Below are 20,245 nucleotides of genomic sequence, written 5' to 3'. Positions count from 1 at the left end.
GGGGCGTGGCGGTGGTGAGAGCAGGGGGGGCGGGCTCCCCCATCCTTGCAGATCTTCACATTTTAGGGAATCAAAAGTATAGCGACAAATTAATGCCGTTTTTTACATCCGTTAATACCAGCTTTATCCTCTGGCGTGCATTTCCTGTTTTATAAAGGAAAGGTGAAATGTGCAAAATATAGTGTGTGGTTCCCCCCCCCCCCCCCACATGTGGATTTCTGCATTGACAGAAGGCTCTGCCATCCTTTTTACTCCTTTTTCTTTTGAGGTCTTAATGGTAGTGTTTGCGTTGGGAGACCCAGGGAAGAAGGCCTGGGCATGTGGCGTGAACTGCCCGGGATCCCGCGTACAGTAAAGAGCGCAGGTGTCGAGGCCCAGACGGGACCATCTCAGGCGGCCTCACCTTTGTCGTCCTGTTCACCATTCTGCTGTCTCAGAAGTTTTAAGTGTGGCAGTGAAGGTAGCTGAACGGGGTTTGGGGTTTGAGCATTTAGAATGTCAGCTCCTTCACTGTCTTTACCTGAAGCCACGGTTTTCTCAGCTTTTCCATCTGCAGTTTTGCTCTGCAGGCGCATGGAAGGCTCTCTCGGTCACAGAGCCAGCCTCTGGCCGCCTTCGGACTCCTGTGTTAACGTTGCTGTCCTTTTGCTCATTCAACATTTAAGGAGCCCCTTTGGTGTGGGAGGCAGCTGGGTGGCACGTCTGGAAGTACACAGCCTCGTTTTTGTCCTCAGGAAATTCATTGTCGGGGCAGACGGGCTGGGGTAGGCCCGCCTCTCCTGGCCCATGGGCTGCAGAGTGAAGGGGCCCTGCAGGTGCTCGGCTCGGCGCAGCCTGCGCCCCCCCAGTGGGAGAGCCAGGGGACAGCCCCTGAGCCCTCTGCCCCAGAAACGTTGGATTTGGCAATTGTAGGCGGTAGAATGGGGTTCAGGAGCCACGGCTGCAGTTCTAGTTTTGGCCCACCTAACAGCGGGGTCTGGGTCATTGGGGTGCATCCAGTGCCCCCAGTACTGGATGTTACTGGGAGAATCTGGAAGGTCAGAGCGGCTGTAGGTGGAGGGAGGGTTGCCAAGGGTGAGTGGACGTTGCCCCCGCTCGGCAGGTGTTTGCTATGTGGGGCGGGGGGAGTGGGGAGAGGAAGGAGGGATGGGGCTGGGCAGTGAGTCCAGAGGCTGCCAATAACTTATGTACATCCTCCCCTACACTTGAGGTTTTTTTGGTTTTTGGTTTTTGTCTCTTCTAGGGCCACACCTGCGGCATGCGGAGGTTCCCAGGCTAGGGGTCTAATCAGAGCTGTAGCTGCCACGCCTACGCCCACAGCCACAGCAATGGGGGATCCGAGCTGCGTCTGCGACCTACACCACAGCTCACGGCAACACCGGATCCTTAACCCACTGAGCGAAGCCAGGGACCGAACGTGCATCCTCATGGCTACTAGTCAGGTTCTCAATCTGCTGAGCCACAGCAGGAGCTCCTCACACGGCGTTTTGTGATTGTCAGTTGGGTATTTAAAAAAAAGAATGTGAGCTTGTTGCTTCAGGTAAACTGAGACAATGAACATCTATCCGCAGAGGCTCCTAAGTGCCTAGGATCTGGCGGGCATCCGTTACTTCTGAGTGATCTTTTTTATCTGCCACGTGATAGACTTTTCCAGTCTCTGGCTTTCTGCTCCGCGTGCAGCCTTCGGTATTGCTGGTTAGCTCTTTTGGAGAAGTTTTGCATGTGTTGAATTTAGGTGTGCAGAGACGCTTCTCAGTCTTAATTCTGGAGAAACTTGTCTCCTTTTAACGTAAGTCTTTCTTCCTCCCTCGAGGAAACGTACCCCCTTCCCCCCCACGTCCCCGAGGCCCCGCCCGGCTCTCCGGGCACCTCCGAGGACCCGCAGCAGCCGCCTCCCCTAACCTTGACTTGTGTGGCCGGACGGCTTGGTAGCTTTTCTGATTTTTGCGCCCCCTGAAAAGACCTGTGCACTCTGGTCTTTTCCACTTCGAGGACTGCTGTCGGAGGGCGGCTCTCCCTCCCGGAGGTGGAAGCGGGAGTGACGGTGACCGTCGGAGGTGACATTTTCTCTTCCTGACTTTGATACAAAAGCGGTTTAAGATCGTCTGACTGACTGGTTTCTCTCGGCTCTGAAACTCAGAGGAGAAACGTCACCCCAGCCCCCTCCTCTTCGAGTGCCTGGAGTTTTTCATGAATTTGTCCTTTTTTTATCTGGATTTGTTTGGTTTCCCATCGTCTGTTTTTTTGGTTTTTTTTTTTTTTTTTTGTCTTTTGTCTGTTGTTGTTGTTGTTGTTGTTGTTGCTATTTCCCGGGCCGCTCCCTCGGCATGTGGAGGTTCCCAGGCTAGGGGTCGAATCGGAGCTGTAGCCGCCAGCCCACGCCAGAGCCACAGCAACGTGGGATCCGAGCCGCATCTGCAACCTACACCACAGCTCACGGCAACGCCGGATCGTTAACCCACTGAGCAAGGGCAGGGACCGAACCCGCAACCTCATGGTTCCTAGTCGGATTCGTTAACCACTGCGCCACGACGGGAACTCCCCCATCGTCTGTTTTAGTAGTGGGCGTACACTGTAGGGAAGGCCGACCTTGACCTTCCAAGGGTCTCGGGCTGGGCTCGAGACTGAAACGGACTGAAGGCAGGTATCTGGGCAGGGGAAAAGCCCAGGATTCTCACCTGTGCCTGGAGCCCCCGAGGGACAGCGGGGGCCAGAGAGGGGCGAGGCCTCAGCATACAGCGCAGGTCGAGCCAAGGGGCTAAAACCCGTGGGGAGACTCGGGGGGGGGGGGGAGTTGTGTTGACAGGCGCGGGGCGGGGGTCTTCCCCATGGGAGTTTCTCCTGCTTTCGGGAAGAAAAGGGAGGTCAGGGTGCCCGTCTCCTTCCACTGTCTTTCAAGTACCTTTGGCTCAAAACAATCCGTGAGCCCAAGCTTGGGGTGGCGACATGTTTTCCCACCCGTTGGCATCCATCTGAAATTAGGTCGGTATCATAAGACTTTCGCGCGAAGATACTTTATGCCGCATTTCGGGGCCGTGCTTTCCTGCCTGGTTTGCCTGTATGTGCTCTGAGCAGGACTTCAGAGAAGCTTCAGGACAGCAGGGTGTGTGGTTCCGAGCAGGGGTCCGAGGCTGGGGGCCGGGGCCTGGCCTGCCCTGCCTCCTCTGGCTTTGGTGACCTTAGACAAGTCCCTGGGCCCTTCTGCGCCTGTTTCCTTACCTGTGACACGGAGGTGACACAGGCGTTAACTTCAAGGGTTTGCGAAGTTTATGGGAACCTAGGGGAGGTGCTTAGAATGGCTCTCCCTCCAAAAATAAAAAGCACCCTGCAAGCGGGCTTCCGTGGATTCCTAGAGACTTACCTGTGGAATCAGCCAGCTTTCTGGAAGCTGGGAGGCAGGTGGGTGGCCCTGACCTCGGCCCCCTAAGTGCGGGTGGCAGGGCTGGACCACACACCCTGGCCTGGGGAGGGGTGGAGTGGCTGGAAGAAACAGTTCGGGGGCGTGGGATCGGGGCCCCGGGGAAGCCAGGCGGCCCCAGGCGGACGACAGGACTGTTATTTGCCCAGGACCTGATTCGCTTGCGGGGTGCCCGTGTGGCTGCTCAGAACGTCAGGGTAGATCTTGTCCTTTCTCCCTCGTGGCCGGTGCCGGCAGCTCCCTCCCCCCCCCCCCGCCCCCTCCCCTGGGTTTCTTTTAAGCCTTCTCTGGCCTTCGAGCTTTCTTTTCCTCCTTTCCAAAGCACTTTGACTAAATGTTGACAAACTGAAAAATGCAGTAATTATGGTCATACAGTTGTGATTATTCACTCATAACGGTTTTTTTTTTTTTGCAGGTCAGAGTATTAAAGCAGCGTATTGACTAAGCTTGAGTTACCTGTTTGCATCAGTTTGAGGTCTGATGACATAACTTATGACAAGATCTGCTTTCCCGGTGGTGGAAAGTAGGAGCTCTAGCCTTTGTATTCTGAGCACCGTTTATTAGGTGCCGTGTGTTGATGTGTGAAGTTCGAGAGAGAGCCTTTCCCCAGGCCTGTCGTTGACTATTCCTTCTCCATATCTTGACGTGTAGGTCACCTATTCATAGACCTCAGTCCGCCTGCCACCTGGGCCTGTAGTGATACTGGAGCATCTGTCAGTCCGCGGCTGTTTCTGACCAGTGGCGTCAGGGGCCTTAACGTGTTGTATTTATTTTGTATTTATTGCCGTGCTCGGAGGACTCCCGCTGCTTCTCTGCGCCTTTGACAGCGACAGAAGTGACTGTTGTCTCCTCCTGGAAGTGGCCCAAGTGGTGTGACCTCAGGCAGGTGGGGTTTCGCTCAGGGCTGCGGCAGCACCGGGCTCCAGGCCTTGTCCCCTGGGACTGTGTCCCCGTCCGCGTCTCTGGCAGCCATTGTGGCATCAGCTCCTTGATTGAATTTGGAACGTGCCCGCCGGGTTTTAGCCTCAGGGTCATGTTTTCTGAAACATTTTCTATATTGGTAGCTACTAGCGTTTGATTGTGTTGGTAGTACTAGCATTACTCGAAGCAGTTGTTACAGTTTGTTTTTGTGTGTTTGGCATATTTCCCGTGATGAGAAGCACAACCATTGTGTTTATGGTTGTGAATATTTGTGCCTTTTGGTTTTTTGGTCTTTTAAGTTCCGCATATGGATATGTATTTACTTGCACTTTGAAAAACATAGCAAGACATTTCTAGCACTTGGGGCAAATGGATTCTTAAAGAGATTAGAGATCTTTCTTATTGGTTATTGGAACTATCAGGGTCCGAGTTTCCTGGTGGCTCAGCAGGTTAAGGATCCTGTGTGATCACAGCTGCGGTGTGGGTTCAATTCCGCATGCTGCAGGTGTGGCCAAAAAAAAAAAAAAAGAGGAAGTATTAGGGTCTATTCTTAGAGCAGGAATTGATACAGAAGTTAAGGCTGATGTCAGTGTTTTTTTTGTTGTTGTTGTTTTTTTTTTTGTTTTTTTGCCTTGTCTGCAGCATGCAAAAGTTCCCAGGTCAGGAATCGTCAGGGATCGAACCTGCAACACAGCAGCGACTCCAGCCACAGCAGTGAGAATGCTGAGTCCTTAACCCAATGAATTACCTGGAAACTCGTGTTCCCAACTTTATTAAGTTTATTAAAACATTTTTCCTTTTTCTCTTCCAATCAAAGAAGATACATATTCAGTATTTTAAGTTCCGTACTTTGTGCTCTGCAGGGGAAGGTAGCAGTGAATCAGAAAAAAAATCTCTGTCGTCCCAACACTTTGGCCCTGGGCTTGTGTAACGGCCTGTGCGCCCGGCTCCCTGGGGCTCAGTCCGTGTCTGTAGGATCTACCCGGAATCTGACCTAAAGCAAACTGGGGGCGATAACTACAGTTACTGGGAGCCTCGGGCTTTGTGTGTGATGTCTCCATACAAGTGAGGAGGAGCAAGAATACTCTCATCTCATAGGTAAGAAAAACGCGAAGGCTCGGAAGGTTTGTCGACAGGCCCTGGGCGTCCCATGCTGGGAGGTGAAACTGCAGTCTGCCTGTCCCTGGCTGATCCTTCCCACCGGGGACCCATCTCTCCGAACAGCTTTGAGGCTCAGGCTGCTGCCCTGTTCTGAAGCTGAGCTGGTGCTTTACCGTGTCCTCGGCTTAGGAATCCTTCCTCCTCATTGAAAGTTTTGAGTTTTTTATTGCAGTAGTTGATTTATGATGTTATGTTAATTTCTGCTACACAGCAAAGTGATTTAATTATTCAATTATATATGTATAAAATTATGTCTAACTCAGTTACACACACACACACGTACATATTATTCCTGTCCATTACGGTTTGTCACAGGAGACTGAATACAATTCCCTGGGCTGTGCAGTGGGACCTTGTTTATCCGTCCTGTATATCACTGTTTGCGTCTGCCAACCCCAGACTCCCGGCCCTTGCCCACCCCTCCCCCTCGGCAACCACGGCTCTGCTCTCCACGTCTGTGAGTCTGTTTCTCTTTTGTAGATATGTCCATTTGTGTCATATCTTAGATTCCACATGTAAGTGATATCATATGGCATTTGCCTTTGTCTGACTGGCTTCACTTAGTATGAGAATCTCTATTTATTTATTTCTTTATAGGGCCACACCCTTGACATATGGAGGTTCCCAAGCTAGGGGCTGAATCAGAGCTGCAGCTGCCGGCCTCCACCACAGCCACAGCAATGTCAGATCTCAGCCACATCGGTGACCTACACCGCAGCTCACAGCAACGCTGGATCCTTAACCCTCGAACCTGCATCCTCATGGATACCAGTTGGGTTCTTTACCCACTGAGCCATGTAATGGCGTTATTTCACTCTTTTTTATCACTGAGTAGTATTCCATCATGTCTGTATACCTCATCGTCGTAGGCCCTTCATTTATCACTGGACATTTGGGCTGTTCCCGTGACTTGGCTGTTGTGAATAGTGCCGCTGTGAGCATAGGGCTGCCTGTACCCTTTTGCGTTGTCCTTTCGTCTGGATGTGGTCTTCCTCATTGTGTGTCCGCTGCAAATGTTCTAGGCTAACTGGGCAGAGCACCCACAACACAGTCACCCCGTGAGTTTTCCCCCCCAAATTGGACCTGCGTCCCGTTGTCCCGTTCGGCTCTGCGAGGGCCCTGACACGTAGGCGATGTCTCTGGAAGGTGGAGACGGCCAGGAGGTGCCTGCTGCCCGGGACCTTTCAGACTCCCCGGGTCTCCACCCCACAGGCCCCTGCCCCTTTCAGTGCACGAGGGAGAGGCTTCTTTGGGGCCCTGGGACAGTCCCCGGCCCCTGGGCTTGAGGCCTGGTGGCTGTGGAAACACCTCAGGGCCAGCCACAGGGGTATTGCTGGCTGGATGCTCTCAGCATCGTTTGTGCTGATTTAGGCATAATTTTGGGCAAGAGAATATTCATGCATGATTACCCCTGAGCTGTCGGTTTTATTCAGCTGCCAGACTCTTCGCGGCAGGTCCTGACCCAAGGCCACCGCCTGGCACTGGCTTAGCGCCCAGGTGTCGAAGTCAAAGCTCGCTGCTCGGGCAGCGTGGAAGGCCTCCATGTCCTGCGAGGGTACGAGCGAGACGGCGGGTAAACCGCGTCGACTTCTTCCTCCGTCATCTGTCCCCTCGTTTCTTTGGGGCTGGGACAAGCGTCCCGACAGAGATGCGGGCTCACTAACGTAGGTTGGTAACCACCTGGGGTCTTTCAGACGGATCAGCGTGTCACGTCGCTCTTTAGAGTCACCAACGCTCCACCAGAAGTCCGATTCGGGGAGCTGCCTCCGCAGGAAGCGCCCTCCTCTTCCCAGGACGCCAGCATGGTCTCCCGGGTGACGGCTGAGGACGGGGCTTGCGGCTGGGGCCCAGGACTGCGCTGTGAGTCCCCGGGAAGGCCGTGTCTCCCAGGCTCTGCAGGCCCGCCGCACCCTCGTCCCCTGCCGCTTCCCCTGCAGCCCGGGTGCCACCGCTCTGGCCTCCTCAGGGGCACTGGACACGCCGGCCGTGCCCCTCCTGCTGCCCCTTCGTCCAGGCGCCTGCACGGCCTGCCTCCTCCTCCGGGGTCCTGGGCCAGGGTCACCTTCCCAGTGAGGTGTCCCTGCTCCCCAGCCCATCCTCGGCTTTGGTTTTTCTCCGTCGCACTCGCCGTTATCGTGCCTTCGGTGTCCTTAATGCAGTCACCTTGTTCCTTGTCCTTCTGCCCTCACCCAAGTGTAAGGTCCCCAAAGGCCGAGCCTGTGTCTGCGGCGCCTTCTAGAATGGAGCTGGGAAGGTGGTTCTCGGTCAGTGCTTTTTCAAGTGAATCGCTGAAGATCGTAAAACAACCACAGACCTTTTAGAAACTGGCTTCCTTTCGTGTCACTGTTAATTTGCTCCTGTGTTATCCTGAGCCGAGGGCCGGGCTGTCCGGGAGTTGGCCTTCCTGACAGTGTTGGGAGAAGGGGACCCTCCCTGGCCCTGTGCTGGTCTCTCCCTGGCAGTGAGCTTGGCCTCCGAGACTCTCCCCAGCCCCTTCCAGTGACTCGGCCCTGGGGGGAGCTGTGCTGGATGCGGGGGGTCGGGCTCACGCCTTTCAGGACAGTCCTGCCCTCCGACGGCTCTGTCTGAGGGTTTCTTCCTGTGCCTCTGCCTTTAGCCTTTTCCTCAGGAGTGAAAAACACTGACTTTCTCTCCTACTGGGCTCTCCCCAGATGCGGTCGTCGCTGCAGAGCTCTGCCTTTATTCCGAGTGAGCCACTGTGGCGCTTCTCTAGCCGTCCGCAGGCCTGGGCTGAGGCTGCAGGGGCATCCTGGTCCTTCTCCATGAAACCTGCTTCCCTTGGGGCAGGCCCTGCTTGCCCCGACGGGGGCAGCTCACCGGCCAGCAGGGTGGCGGGGGTGACCTGTCCTCCCTCCCCCAGAGTCTGCTTGTCCGTATGGCTGGGATGACACTGGCTTCTTGGGTAGGCAGTGTCCTACTGTTGACGCAGTCGGTGAGTTTCACTTAATTAAAATTTGTGTTGTTTTCTTTTTCCCGCTTGTGTACCGGTGGTTCCACGCCGCCCTCGTCCTGCCTTCCTGAGCTTTTCGGTTTTGTTTCTCCATTTGGGGTTTAGTGTCCTGGTCTCGTAACCCCAAGTGAATGGCCCCAGTCCATCAGCAGCTTAGCCTGACCTGAGGCTGAGGGATGAGATGGTGGAGAAAGAGGGAAAATGATGTGACGTTCTGGAGGCGAGATTGCGGGCGGCGCAGTCAACACCAGATGGCCACACCCGGGCCAGCCTGTCGAGGAACAGAAGGGGCCAGGCGGCGGGCGGGTCTCTGTCTCTGGTTCGCAGACTGACGTGCTTGGTGTGCTTGTCTCTGTGTTTATCCACGCCGGTGTTTGCTGAGCTCTGTGGATATCAGAAGTGACGACTTTTACCCTGTTGGGGTGATTTATTCTGGCTGTTTTCCTTCTCTGGGAGCCCAACTGCAGGGACATTTTTGTAGCGCCCGCTGTCTGTCTTTTCAGTAGCTTTGCTCAGCTCCCAGGTCCCATCACTCCTTTTCCGTGTCCGCACTCCGCCCACTCTCCCCTGTCACCTGCTGCTTCACGGAGCCCCTTTCATCTCCACAGGATGACTTAGTTCTAGAATTTTTGTTTGGTTCTGTTTTAGGACATAAGTTCCATTTCTCCAGTGAGGTTTCTTTTCCTTCGCGGTGAGTGTTTTTCTAGATGTCCTTGGTCAGCGATACAGTGGCGGTTAATGTCAGCATCTAGGGTCATCTCAGCATCCACCTTAGTAAGCGTCTCCTTTCTGGATTCCCTTACATCCCTCCCGGGGGTGTTAATTGGTTCTGTTTTTGAAAAGAAAATGGACGTGGACGGCTCAGACTGTAAGCAGGAGTTCAAATCACAGCGCCTTTCCTTCGGTCGTGTCCTGGTTTACAGGCCAGCGCGAGGCTTGGGCTGCTCTGCATGAAGCTGTGCACCGTCTTCTCTCTGTCTTTTCGGGGGTCACCTGTCCCTGCCAACCTTGTTGCCAGTCGTCGCCCTAACCTCTGGCTCTTGGGTCTTCAAGGCAGTAAAACGGTGGGGTTTCTGGAAGTTCGGCTGCCTCTGTGTGGTACAGTGGGAGCCTGCCCTCCGGCTAGAATCGATGGCAGACAGGAAAGTCACTTAGAGTCATTTCTTTATTTCAAGTGTCAGCTCCCCTCCAGAATCTGCTTTTGGATGCTTTCAAATATCTTAGCAGGTGTGTGCTGTTGTGTTGATATTATCCAGTGTTTATAGTTACTATCTGCAAGCAGTTCAGAAAGTAGGCATTTTTTCTTTCTTTGTAAGAGAATTCTTCTCGGCTGCTTTTTTTTTTTTTTTTTTTTTTGGTCTTTTTAGGGCCACACCCACGGCCTGTGGAGGTTCCCAGACCAGGGGTCAAATCAGAGCTATAGCTGCCAGCCTACACCACAGCCACAGCAACGCAGGATCCTTAATCCACTGGGTAAGCCCAGGGATCGAACCTGCATCCTCATGGTTGCTAGTCAGATTCGCTTCTGCTGAGCCACAGCGGGAACTCCCAGGGCTGCTTGCTTTTTAATATTTGCAGATGTTTCTTGTGATGGAGACATGTTTAAAGGCTACATTTTGCCTTTGGGAAGACAATGAGATTTCTGATTTTTAGTGTGCTGGAATGGGGGTTTACAGCTCTTGTTTCATTTTTCTGAGACCTGAATGTACTGTTGATACTTTGGTTTCTTTCATGAGTATAATTTATTCTGAATTCTGAGTGATCACATTTGATGTATTTCTTGTAGAAATTAAATTTTTTTAAATGTATGAAAACATTTGATTTGCTAATAAGTAAGAAACTAATTGGTTCCCACAAATCAGGTGTAAAAGCTCTGGCCGGTCAGTAATTCCACGGATGGAGGCATAAGCAGAAGTAATTCATGCTTGGAGAAATTGTATAATCATGGAAAAGGTGAACTCTGATTGTTTTGCTTCGATAATTGGCAATGCAGAGTCATCAACAGAAGGACTGTATTTTGTCTTTTGTCCTTTTAGGCCGCACCCACGGCACAAGGAGGTTCCCAGGCTAGGGGTCCAGTTGGAGCTACAGCCACCAGCCTGCACCACAGCCACAGCAATGCGGGATCCGAGCCGCGTCTGCGACCCACACCACAGCTCACGGCAGCGCCAGATCCTTAATGCACTGAGCGAGGCCGGGGATCGAACCTGCATCCTCATGGATACTAGTCAGATTCGTTTCCGCTGCACCACGGCGAGAGCTCCCAGTAGAAGTATTTTAAATTGAGTTGTTTTGTGATTAATATAAAAATCAAGATTTTTTTTTTTTTGCTTGATCATGTTGAACCTGAACAAATTTACTTTCTTAGTGTATTTAATCTCCTTCTTAAAACTATGTGCTGTGAAATTTTAGTCTGTTGTGTAATTGCCTTATTGGGTTAGAAATGTGTGTCCCTTTCTCCCATAATTTTCTCAAGTTTGAACTATTTTGATACAAGTATTTGATGGGACAGTTATAAAAAGTTAACAGATATAAGTGAGGATGTAAAAAATTATGAAAAATTTAAAACAATTTGACTTTGTTTTTATATTTCCTAATTTGTTGGAAATCACAGAAAAGCCCATTAGAGCCCAAAGTGGTGTGAAATGCCTCATGTTAGCCTATATTCCTGTGTGAATGCATGTGTGTTCCTGGGGTTTACTCATACTCACTTTTATGGATTATTTCTTAATTCTTTGTATTTCCACTTCATCGTGACCAGACCTGGAAACTTTGTTTCAGAAAGAATCCCTGTATCCCTGTAAGACTATGAATTTTTGAGGATTATGGAATGGTAATTTTTTATGATAATGTTGTAAAAAAATAAATGTAATATTTTAGACTATCATAAAATGTATATGTACATCAATGTTTTAAAGAAAAGTAAAAAAAAATCCTTTATAAAGATTATTCAGTTTGGAAAATTTTCAGCAGTCTCTTGTCATTTGAAACTACGGATTAAAAAAAAAAATCAAGAGGCGGTATAACAGGATGCATCAGCTGCAAGGAGCAGAAACCCAATACAAGTCCCCTGAACAATGAAAAGTGTTTAAACTTGCATAACAGGAAGTCTGGGCACAGGGCCAGGTCAGCGGTGTCAACAGAAGGTGGACAGACCTCCTTCCATCTTTTGGCCCAGCAGCCTTATCGAATTAACTTGGTTCTAGGGCTAGTGCCCTCATTGTCACAAAATGGTTGCTATAGCTCCAGACATCCAGGTTTCCGTCCATGAATGTGTACTGGAGGGGAAAACCTTTTCCTGGCGTTTCCTCATATCTCCTTGGCCAGGGAAATAGAATGATCATAATTGGTTCGCAGCAATCTGATTTACCTTCTCAAGCCAGACAGTGTGTTTCCTGACCGCACAGCAGAGTGAATACCCAACAAAGTTAGGACTTGGGCGGCCTGCGAGGGAGGGGTGGAGGCTGGAGGCTGCTGTTCTTGCGAACAGATTTTAGATCACCGAAGATTTTCAGTTCCTTGAAAGAGCCCTGTTTTCCCTTGCTTCTGGGACCTTCTCATTGCTCCCTGGAACTTCCCTGCCCCCCATATGTAACAGATTCCCTCTCATCTTTGAATGTCCAGCTTAGATCTTAACTCTTTGGGAAATCTTTCTAAATATGTGCCCCCAAAAATGAGGCTTTAGGGCAAAAACCCTGCTGCAAATATATTCCCTTTATAATAATAAAGGTTCAGTTTGCAGGCAGTGGTAGCAATTCTGAATTTGTCTGCACTTAACAACCTTGCATCAACTCTATAGAGTTGAAGTTGACCAAATAAAAGGGAAGGTGCACAAACTCATGACCATAGTAGGAAATTGTAGGCTACGTTCCTTATAACTAGAGGCAGACAGGGACGTGTGCGAACCCAGAGGCGCTGAGCGGGCATGGTTAACTCACGCGAGCCACGTAGCACATCAGGTGGCTCGATGCACACTGGGGGCAAGACAGATGGCGCCCGTCTCTTCTGGGGTGGGGGTGGGGGTTGACTCATTTTAGGAAGCAGCGTGACTTTGCTGGAAAGGGGTGTTACAGTCCACACTCCCCGGTGACCTTTCATGAGAACATGTGTAAACAAAACAATTGCAAGCCAAAGCCAGCAATATGTAATAGGAGTAACGGGCTGTTAGCAAGTTGAGTCCCTTTCAGGAATGCAAGTATTTAACATTTGAAAATCAGTCTCTATTTTACCCCGTGACTTAAACAAAGGAGAAAAATATTTCGTAATAACGGGACTTGTAAAATGTGCTGCCGTGTAGACGTTCGTTTCCTGCGGCTGCTGTCACAAGTGGTCACAAACTTATGGCAATGACAGTGATGATAAACGCCTGACCTCATGGTTCAGAGGGCGGGCGTCCAAGGTGGGTCAGCAGAGCGGTGATCCTCTGGAGGCTCTAGCGGGAACTTATTTTCCTGCCTCCCAGCTCCTAGAGACGCCTGAATTCCTTGGCTTGTGGCCCAGCGTCCCTCCACCCTCTGCTTCTTCAGGACAGCTTCACCTTCCCAGCCCTCTTTCCCTTAAAAGGGCCTTAGTGATCATGTGGGGCTCATCCAGGACTCTCATCCTTTCAGAAGCCCGAGCTCAACCCCACGTGCACACGTTACACACGCACAGGGTCCTGGTCCCGGGACACGGACGGCTGTGGGGGCCTTTCGTCCGCCCAGCACGGCATAGCTAAAAAAGTGGGCAAAGAACACTGTGCTTAATTACGAAGATCCTTCTGGTTCCGGAAATGGGGGGCTTCGCAGTCGCGTCCTGTTTGACATTCTCGTGGGGCTGCAGCCTGTGCAGTGAGGCACAGAGGTAACTCCAAACCCAGACAATTAAAATCGCAGTTCGGAGAGGCGGAAATCTCCCTTATTGCTTACAGATGAACGTGGGTGTGGACAAAGGAAAGTCCAGAAGAATGTATAGATAAACTTTTAGAATTAATAAGTAATTCTCGTTGACCTAGCTTGGCTTCTCATAACAACATACTCGGCGGAAATGCACGGTCTCACGGCTCTGGAGGCTGGGACGTCTCAGCTCCCGTGGATTTGCTTCCTGAGGGCTCTTTTCCTGGCTCGCAGACCACATGGCGGGAATGAAGAAAGATCTGTGTTGTCTCTTATAAAAACACGGATCCCACATGAGGGCCTTCGCGACCTCCGCTGACCCCCACCTCCAGATGCCGTCATGCCCGAGGTCAGGGCTTCCACAGGTGAATTTGGGGAGCACAGACATTGGGGCCATAGCAGGAGGTTGCTGGATACAAAGTTAATGCTTCGAATACAATCGGTTTTGTTTCTGTTACAACAGGGACAGACAGCCAAGAGAGTATTAAAAAGATACTGTTGACAACAGCAGGAAAATGCCAGATGTCATAAAAAATATACAGTATCACAATAGGAAAAAATATTGAGAGGACATTACAGACGGAGGTAAAGTCTCTCCTTAAGACACGGATTCTCCTCTAATTCATCTCTCGATCATCTGTAAGGAGTCCGACACGTGTGTGTGCATAAACCCGTAAGCTGATTCGAAAACGTATGTGGAAATGCAAAGGAGTAGAAACAGCCAACACACTCTCGAAAGCAAACAGTGTGGGGAGGAACGGCTCGGTGGGTTCCTGAGCTTTACTTGAGGTCATGTTAAGGAGACCACTGAGGGGTCCGCTTGATGGCGCCGGGGGTTTCAGAGGTTGTCGGTGCCCTGGGGAGAGAGCCCTCTTTTCCCTCGGCGGTGACGCGTCCAGCGCGTGGCGTGCGGGGTAAGCCCTGCGCTGCGCGGCGGGGCTGAGCGCTCTGTGCCTCGGAAGGCAGGCAAGGTCAGGGGTCTCCCGGGACTCCCAGGCCGCCGTGTTCTCGTGACCGCAGGGAGCGGAGACCCCTTCTCCAGGGCGTAAAAGGTTTACCAGGCTAGTTGCTTGGTCTTGGCAGTTTGAACTAGTTCTTGACTACTGGCCGTCAGACAGTATTAATATTAGTAGGTGAGAAAGTGTCAGTCTTGACCTCTTGGTTACGAGCCGTGTGGGTTTTGTACCTGCCGGCGCGGTGTCGTTATTCAGTGTGAACGCGATGACGTAAGCATTTGTACCTTATGGCCAGGGCACCTTCACCTGCCAGTGTCTGGAGTGTCCAGTGTCCGCTTGTCAAGCTTTGATGCCCAGGTTTCTAAAACTGCATGTAGTGAAAGAAAGTCACAGTGCACTTGAAAATATTCAATATGTGTGATCTTGTATACATAGTGATTTTCCTCTTAAAAATTATGTGAATGACTTGGATATAATTCAGTTAAAACAAAAAAAAATTGCACCGGGCAATGTGCTACTTCAGAGGAATTCTAAATTGGCTTTACAAAGGCAATGGCCCCTAGGGGCCTGGTAACCCTGCCCTCTTCCCATTGGGCCAGTTCATTGTTTTGTAAAGTTAGATTGTTTGAGTTTGCAGGGAGCTTTGTGTTCAAATTTTAGTACAGTCCGAACCATGCAAGATCATCTAAGGAGAATTGCCGGAAGATTTGAGTTCTAGTGGATTTTACCAAAGGTCCTTTGCAACGAGACTGTAATCTAGTGTGTGAATTGGGTATTGGTTTTAGTATATATTCAGGCTGCTTCTGATTTTTTACTGTCTGGAATTGATCCAAGCATAACTGAAAAGTGAAGTTTGTTCTCTTACAGTCAGAGTTCCCAGTAATTCCTGTGTGTGTGTGTGTGAGCACGTCTGGGAGCCCCACACAGGCCAGAGTATATGCAAAGATCTTTGCTTACATGTGAAACTGACTCCACAATCGCTGTTTCATCTAAGGAATGTGGTGGATTTGGGAGGATGCTTTTAATATTGTAATCCCTGCCCGTATTTCTTTATCACTGTCCCCAACAAGTGTGAAAAAAAGTGTCAGAAAAAGAGTTGGCTAGTATTGCTTTATTCAACTATTTTGTCACACATGATATGATGGAAGATCTGAAAAATGAGAGAGATGAATGTCAGGAAAATATAAATTATGTAAATTATTAAAATTGATTCAAGAAAAATATGTAAAATATGTAAAAATATATTGAAAGTTATATACACACATATATATTCACAAAGCCTCTTTTTCTAGGTGGTTTTATAAGCCTTTAAGTGAATAGATAATTCTTGAAATTTAAGTAATTTTAATGTTGGGAGAGCACCAAAAAGTGGTGAGACAGTGGGTTCCTAATTGAACTGCAAAGTTAACAGAGGCCAAAAAACAGGAAAAAAAAAAAAAAAAAAGATACAGGCTAAAGACATCACAAATGACAAAAATCTACCTGAAATCCACAGATGTGTTTCACCATGAAAACACTGGAGGTGTTCCCATCAAAGATGGCCTTTCCTGTGTGGACAACATGCTGCACATAAAACAGCTTTAGTTTTACGTCTTTTTTTTTTTTTTTTTGTCTTATTGCTATTTCTTTGGGCCGCTCCTGCGGCATATGGAGGTTCCCAGGCTAGGGGTTGAATCGGAGCTGTAGCCACTGGCCTACACCACAGCCACAGCAACGCGGGATCCGAGCCGCGTCTGCAACCTACACCACAGCTCACGGCAACGCTGGATTCTTAACCCACTGAGCAAGGGCAGGGACCGAACCCGCAACCTCATGGTTCCTAGTCGGATTCGTTAACCACTGCGCCACAACGGGAACTCCTAGTTTTACGTCTTAGGGAAGCGGCCGGGCTGGCATTGCCCCATAGAAATACAGTGTGAGTGGCATGTAGTTTAAAATTGTCTGGTAGCCACGTAAAGGAGCAAAAAGAAACGGGAAGGTTAATTTTAATAGGACATTGTATTTAAGCCAGGCTGTCCACGCGACAGCCTGCGGCGGGGAACGCATTTCTGCTGGTGGTCTGCCCATGCGCTCGCTGCCGTGGACAGTGCAGGTGGCTGTGGGGCGGTGCTGCCCTGCCCGCTTGCCGTCTGGCTGGCTGGCCGTCCGTGGCTCTCTCTTCCTCCACCCAGCTTTTCAGGGTGTTAAGACTGTTGCGGTAAAAATGCGGGCAGGAGCGCTGCAATCCTGTGAGATACACCGCATACTTGTGCGAGATTTCTTGGATTAGCCAAGCGTCGTAGGGCTCTGTTAAGTCACTGAATCACTGGTGTGGGCACATCAGTTAGGAAGGTCAGACCTGTGAAGCCAGGAGAGTCCACTGCGGAGGACGGCAGGTGCCATCCGCGGGGCCCCAAGGCTGCTCAGACTCCGGAACTCAGCTCCATCCCGCCCCTCGGGCTTCAGAGCGCCAAGGGACGCCTGGAGCGAGTTGTGTGGTGGGTGGTGCGTGCAGATCACTGGCGTCCGGATGCAGGCAGAGCCCTCAGCGCAAAGCAGGCAGCTCACCGGCAGGCTTTGAGAGTTAGTGAGTCGCATTGAAACGCCGAGGGACCCGACAGGTGAGCAGTTCTCAAACCCGGCTCCGAAGCCCACCTCCTTCCAGGTGGCCTGGGCCTCCCGTCGGAACGCAGGCTCCGCTCGGCGAAGCTGGACGTTGTCAGGGAGCATCTCAGCTGGCAAGTCTCGTCAGTCCGAATCCGTTTCCGTGTGGGCTTAGGCTGTGAGCTGCGGAGAAGATGCCGACTTCCCGTGGTGGTGGCTGGCCACACAGGGTGGGTGGGGGGACGGAGGGGGCCTTGAGGGCCTGGGGTGGGTCAGCTATGGGGCATGAAGGGACGCAGGGGGTCCGGGATGACTTGGGTGGGTCATTTCTGACATCTCCATCTCTGCCTGCTCTGGGATATTAAGGTGTTCGTTTCCTTCCTCCCTCCCTCCCTCTCTCTCTCTTTCTTTCTTTCTCTTTCTCTCCCTCCCTTCTTTTTGTCTTTTTAGGGCCGCACCTACGACATACAGTGGTTCCCAGGCTAGGGGTTGAATCGGAGCTGCAGCTGCCGGCCTGCACCCCAGCAGCTGGGGATCCAAGCCGCATTTGTAACCTACACCACGCTCACGGCAACACCAGATCCTTAACCCACTGAGTGAGGCCAGGGACTGAACCCGTGTCCTCATGGATACTGGTCGGGTTTGTTACCGCTGCGCCACGACAGGCACTCCGTAGGTGTTCTCTAATCAAGGTGGTGATTGTTGAAGCTCAGCAGAGCAGGTGGCAGCACGGAAGCGAAGCGCACGCACGACTTTCCAGCCCGTGAAGCGTTTTGATTGTCCTCTTCCTCCTTCTCCTAAAACTTGAAGTCCTTCTGTCGTGATTTCCCACTGTTATCTCAGGTCCTTCAGAAAGACACCTCACTGGTTGTGGGGGTGTCTTACCTGAACGCGGAGTGGTGTCCCTTCCATGGTGAGGTGGCCTGCAGGCGTGGCGCGCCGTGGGACCGACGCCCAGTTGTGGTCGTGTGGTCCCTGTGCCAAGGGACGCTTCCTCCCAACGCACTTGGTCTCCGCGCTCTGTACCCTCAGTTTCTGTTTCTACCTCCCTCTGGAAGCTTCGCTGGGAGTCTCCAAATCTGTGTGTTTTTGCAAAGTCTTGTTTAGGTGTAAAATTTTTTTTTCAATTTTATGGCAGCACCGGATCCTTTAACCCACTGTGCTAGGCTGGGGATTGAACCCTGAGCTGCTGCAGTCAGGTTCTTGGCCCACTGTGCCATGGTGGGAACTCCTGAAATTGTCTCTTAAGACATGCCTGAGCGGTGTGCTCATCAGACACCCTGAGCCTTACTCGCGCTCCAGACCCCACCTCCCTGCCCCCACCTGGGCTCAGGCCCACCGATGGGAAGGGGAGACTCAGGGGTAGGACCAGCTGTCTCTAGTGCATGTGAGTGGATGATGATTTAAAAGCTGAAAGTTCAGTGCTGTGCTTTTCTTAAGCCCAGTCAAGGTGGCCTTGGTGTCAGACTGTCTCTGCAGGAGTGGCCTGGGCGGAAGAGCGTAATCAAGTTGTCCGAGATGACCGTTACTACTGCAACGTGTGGCCCTTCCCTTGCGGCGCCGTGCGCCCCAGCTTTCATTTCTTTGTTCATTCCTTTTTGGGGCAGGTGTCGAAGCGGTCTTGTAGGCGTTATTCCCCAATGTACGCTCGCTTCTGTAGGAGGCCTTCCGCGTGCAGAGGCTCGCGCGTGTGCCCAGTTCTGTGCAGAAGTGGACGTGCCTTTGGACGGAGGCCGTCGTCCTCTTCCCGCCTCAGAGCCGGAGCCCGAGCCCCGCCGCTCGGCTCGCGCCTCCGCCTGCGCTGCCGCCTCCGCGGCCTTTGCTGCTCTCAAGGCCGGTACGTTTTCCTTTCAAACCGCGGGGCTCGGGGCTCTCAGGCGCCGCGACGGTGCCGATGACGAACGCCACGGTGCTGTGACCCTGCGGTCGCGGTAACGTGCCGTCCTTTCTGAGCAGCTCGTCAGACGCTCATAGGACTGTTTCCTGATACGTGTCCCGAACGGAACCGGGCTGTTTTCACCGCCGCAGTGGTTCCGTCTCTCGGTACCACGCATCTGAAGTTCCGTTTTCTGTAGGCGTCCGCCAGGCACGATGCCCTGGCTCCTTGCTAACCAGTTGCCAAGCGTTAGTGCTGGGCTAGCACCGCTGCGGAGCCCCTGCTCGCGTGCCCCCTGTGGCCTGGTGGCCAGGCCCTGCCCCCAGCGCCCCCCCATCCCCTTCTGCGGGGAGAGGCTGGGACGGGGTCTGTGCTCTCCTCAGGTGTAAGGAGCGCTGGGGCCACTCGGAGGGGGACACGCCCTCGGAGGCCAGTGCCCGCTGGGTTCCTGGGGGACCCCAGCCCCTTGGCCTCTGCTAAGCCAGAGTACGCACGTGTCACGTCTCACTTGAATGTCCTTTGGTCCATGCACGCTGGACGGCATGACTGTCTCTGGGTTACGGAGCAGGGGCTCGGTCGGGGTCGGGGTGGGGGAGCATCTGCGAAGCAGCCGCGTGCGGAGGTGTTTCCTGGGAGGGGCAAGTCTCAGATCCGCTTTCCCCCCGTGGGACCAGGACGGGCCGCTGTCAGAGACACCTTGTCACAGGGGCCGCCACGTCGCTGGGGCCCCAGTCTGTCAGCCAGCAGCCGCTTTTCCACACGCACGCCCACCGCCCGTGCAGGGCTGGGGACAAAACCCGCTTTGTGTCCCTGCCCCGGCCGAGCCTGGCTGCAGCTGTGCGCGTTAAGGGCTTCTCTGGCGAGCCGGTCCTCCCCCGGCTCTCTTTCAAGGTTCAAGGTTAACTTGAAAAGCATGGCTCCCCAGGGCAGGGCCACGTCAGATCCGCGGGTGAGACACGGCCTCGTGGAAACGCTTGTGCTGCGGGGGTTGGGGGGGGCCCTGCCGCCTCCCGCTTGCTCCGCTCCCCACCCCTGGCCTCCATCCCCTCGTCTTCACGGCAGGCGGCTGGAGCCCAGCGTGCAGGCGGCAGCTTTCAATCCCAGTGCGGAGCAAGGCCCACTCCGGTGACGGCCAACCCGGGCAGCAGAACCGAATCCCAAGACGGGCAGGTCCTCCTGTTCTGGACGTTTCCTCACCGTGCAGTTGAACAAGACGCTGAAGCTCAGCTTTCTCCTGGACACGAGAGGGTCCAGCCTCCACATCCACCTGATCTCTGACCTCCCCGAAGCCCTGAAGCCGGTTTCCTTTGCTGCCCCCACTCCCGCCCCCATTGTTACAGAAGCACCGGCCAGGATGCAGCTTCTTTGTTCCTGGGGGTCCGGGTTCTGCTGGTCCCAGACCCCTGAGGGGCCTGCAGGACAAAAGAGCTGCTCTTAGGGTGTTTATTTGAAGGCCCTGTTCCTGTAGCACAGAGAGGCTTTCAG

At 52.4% G+C, this 20,245-nt stretch overlaps 1 protein-coding gene across 5 annotated transcripts in view; it reads left to right on the top strand.

Moving 5' to 3' along the window:
- GMDS (GDP-mannose 4,6-dehydratase) overlaps window positions 1-20,245 on the top strand; it is a 434,734-nt gene that overhangs the window by 124,617 nt on the left and 289,872 nt on the right. The gene's annotated exons all lie outside the window — the stretch shown is intronic.

Source organism: Sus scrofa, chromosome 7 (assembly GCF_054392235.1).
Source record: "Sus scrofa isolate SSC_HxYL_T2T_F1_AM1 chromosome 7, Sscrofa_HxYL_maternal_Yorkshire_Landrace_v2.0, whole genome shotgun sequence".
NCBI lineage: Eukaryota > Metazoa > Chordata > Mammalia > Artiodactyla > Suidae > Sus > Sus scrofa.
This window is presented reverse-complemented; position numbering and strand designations above follow the sequence as displayed.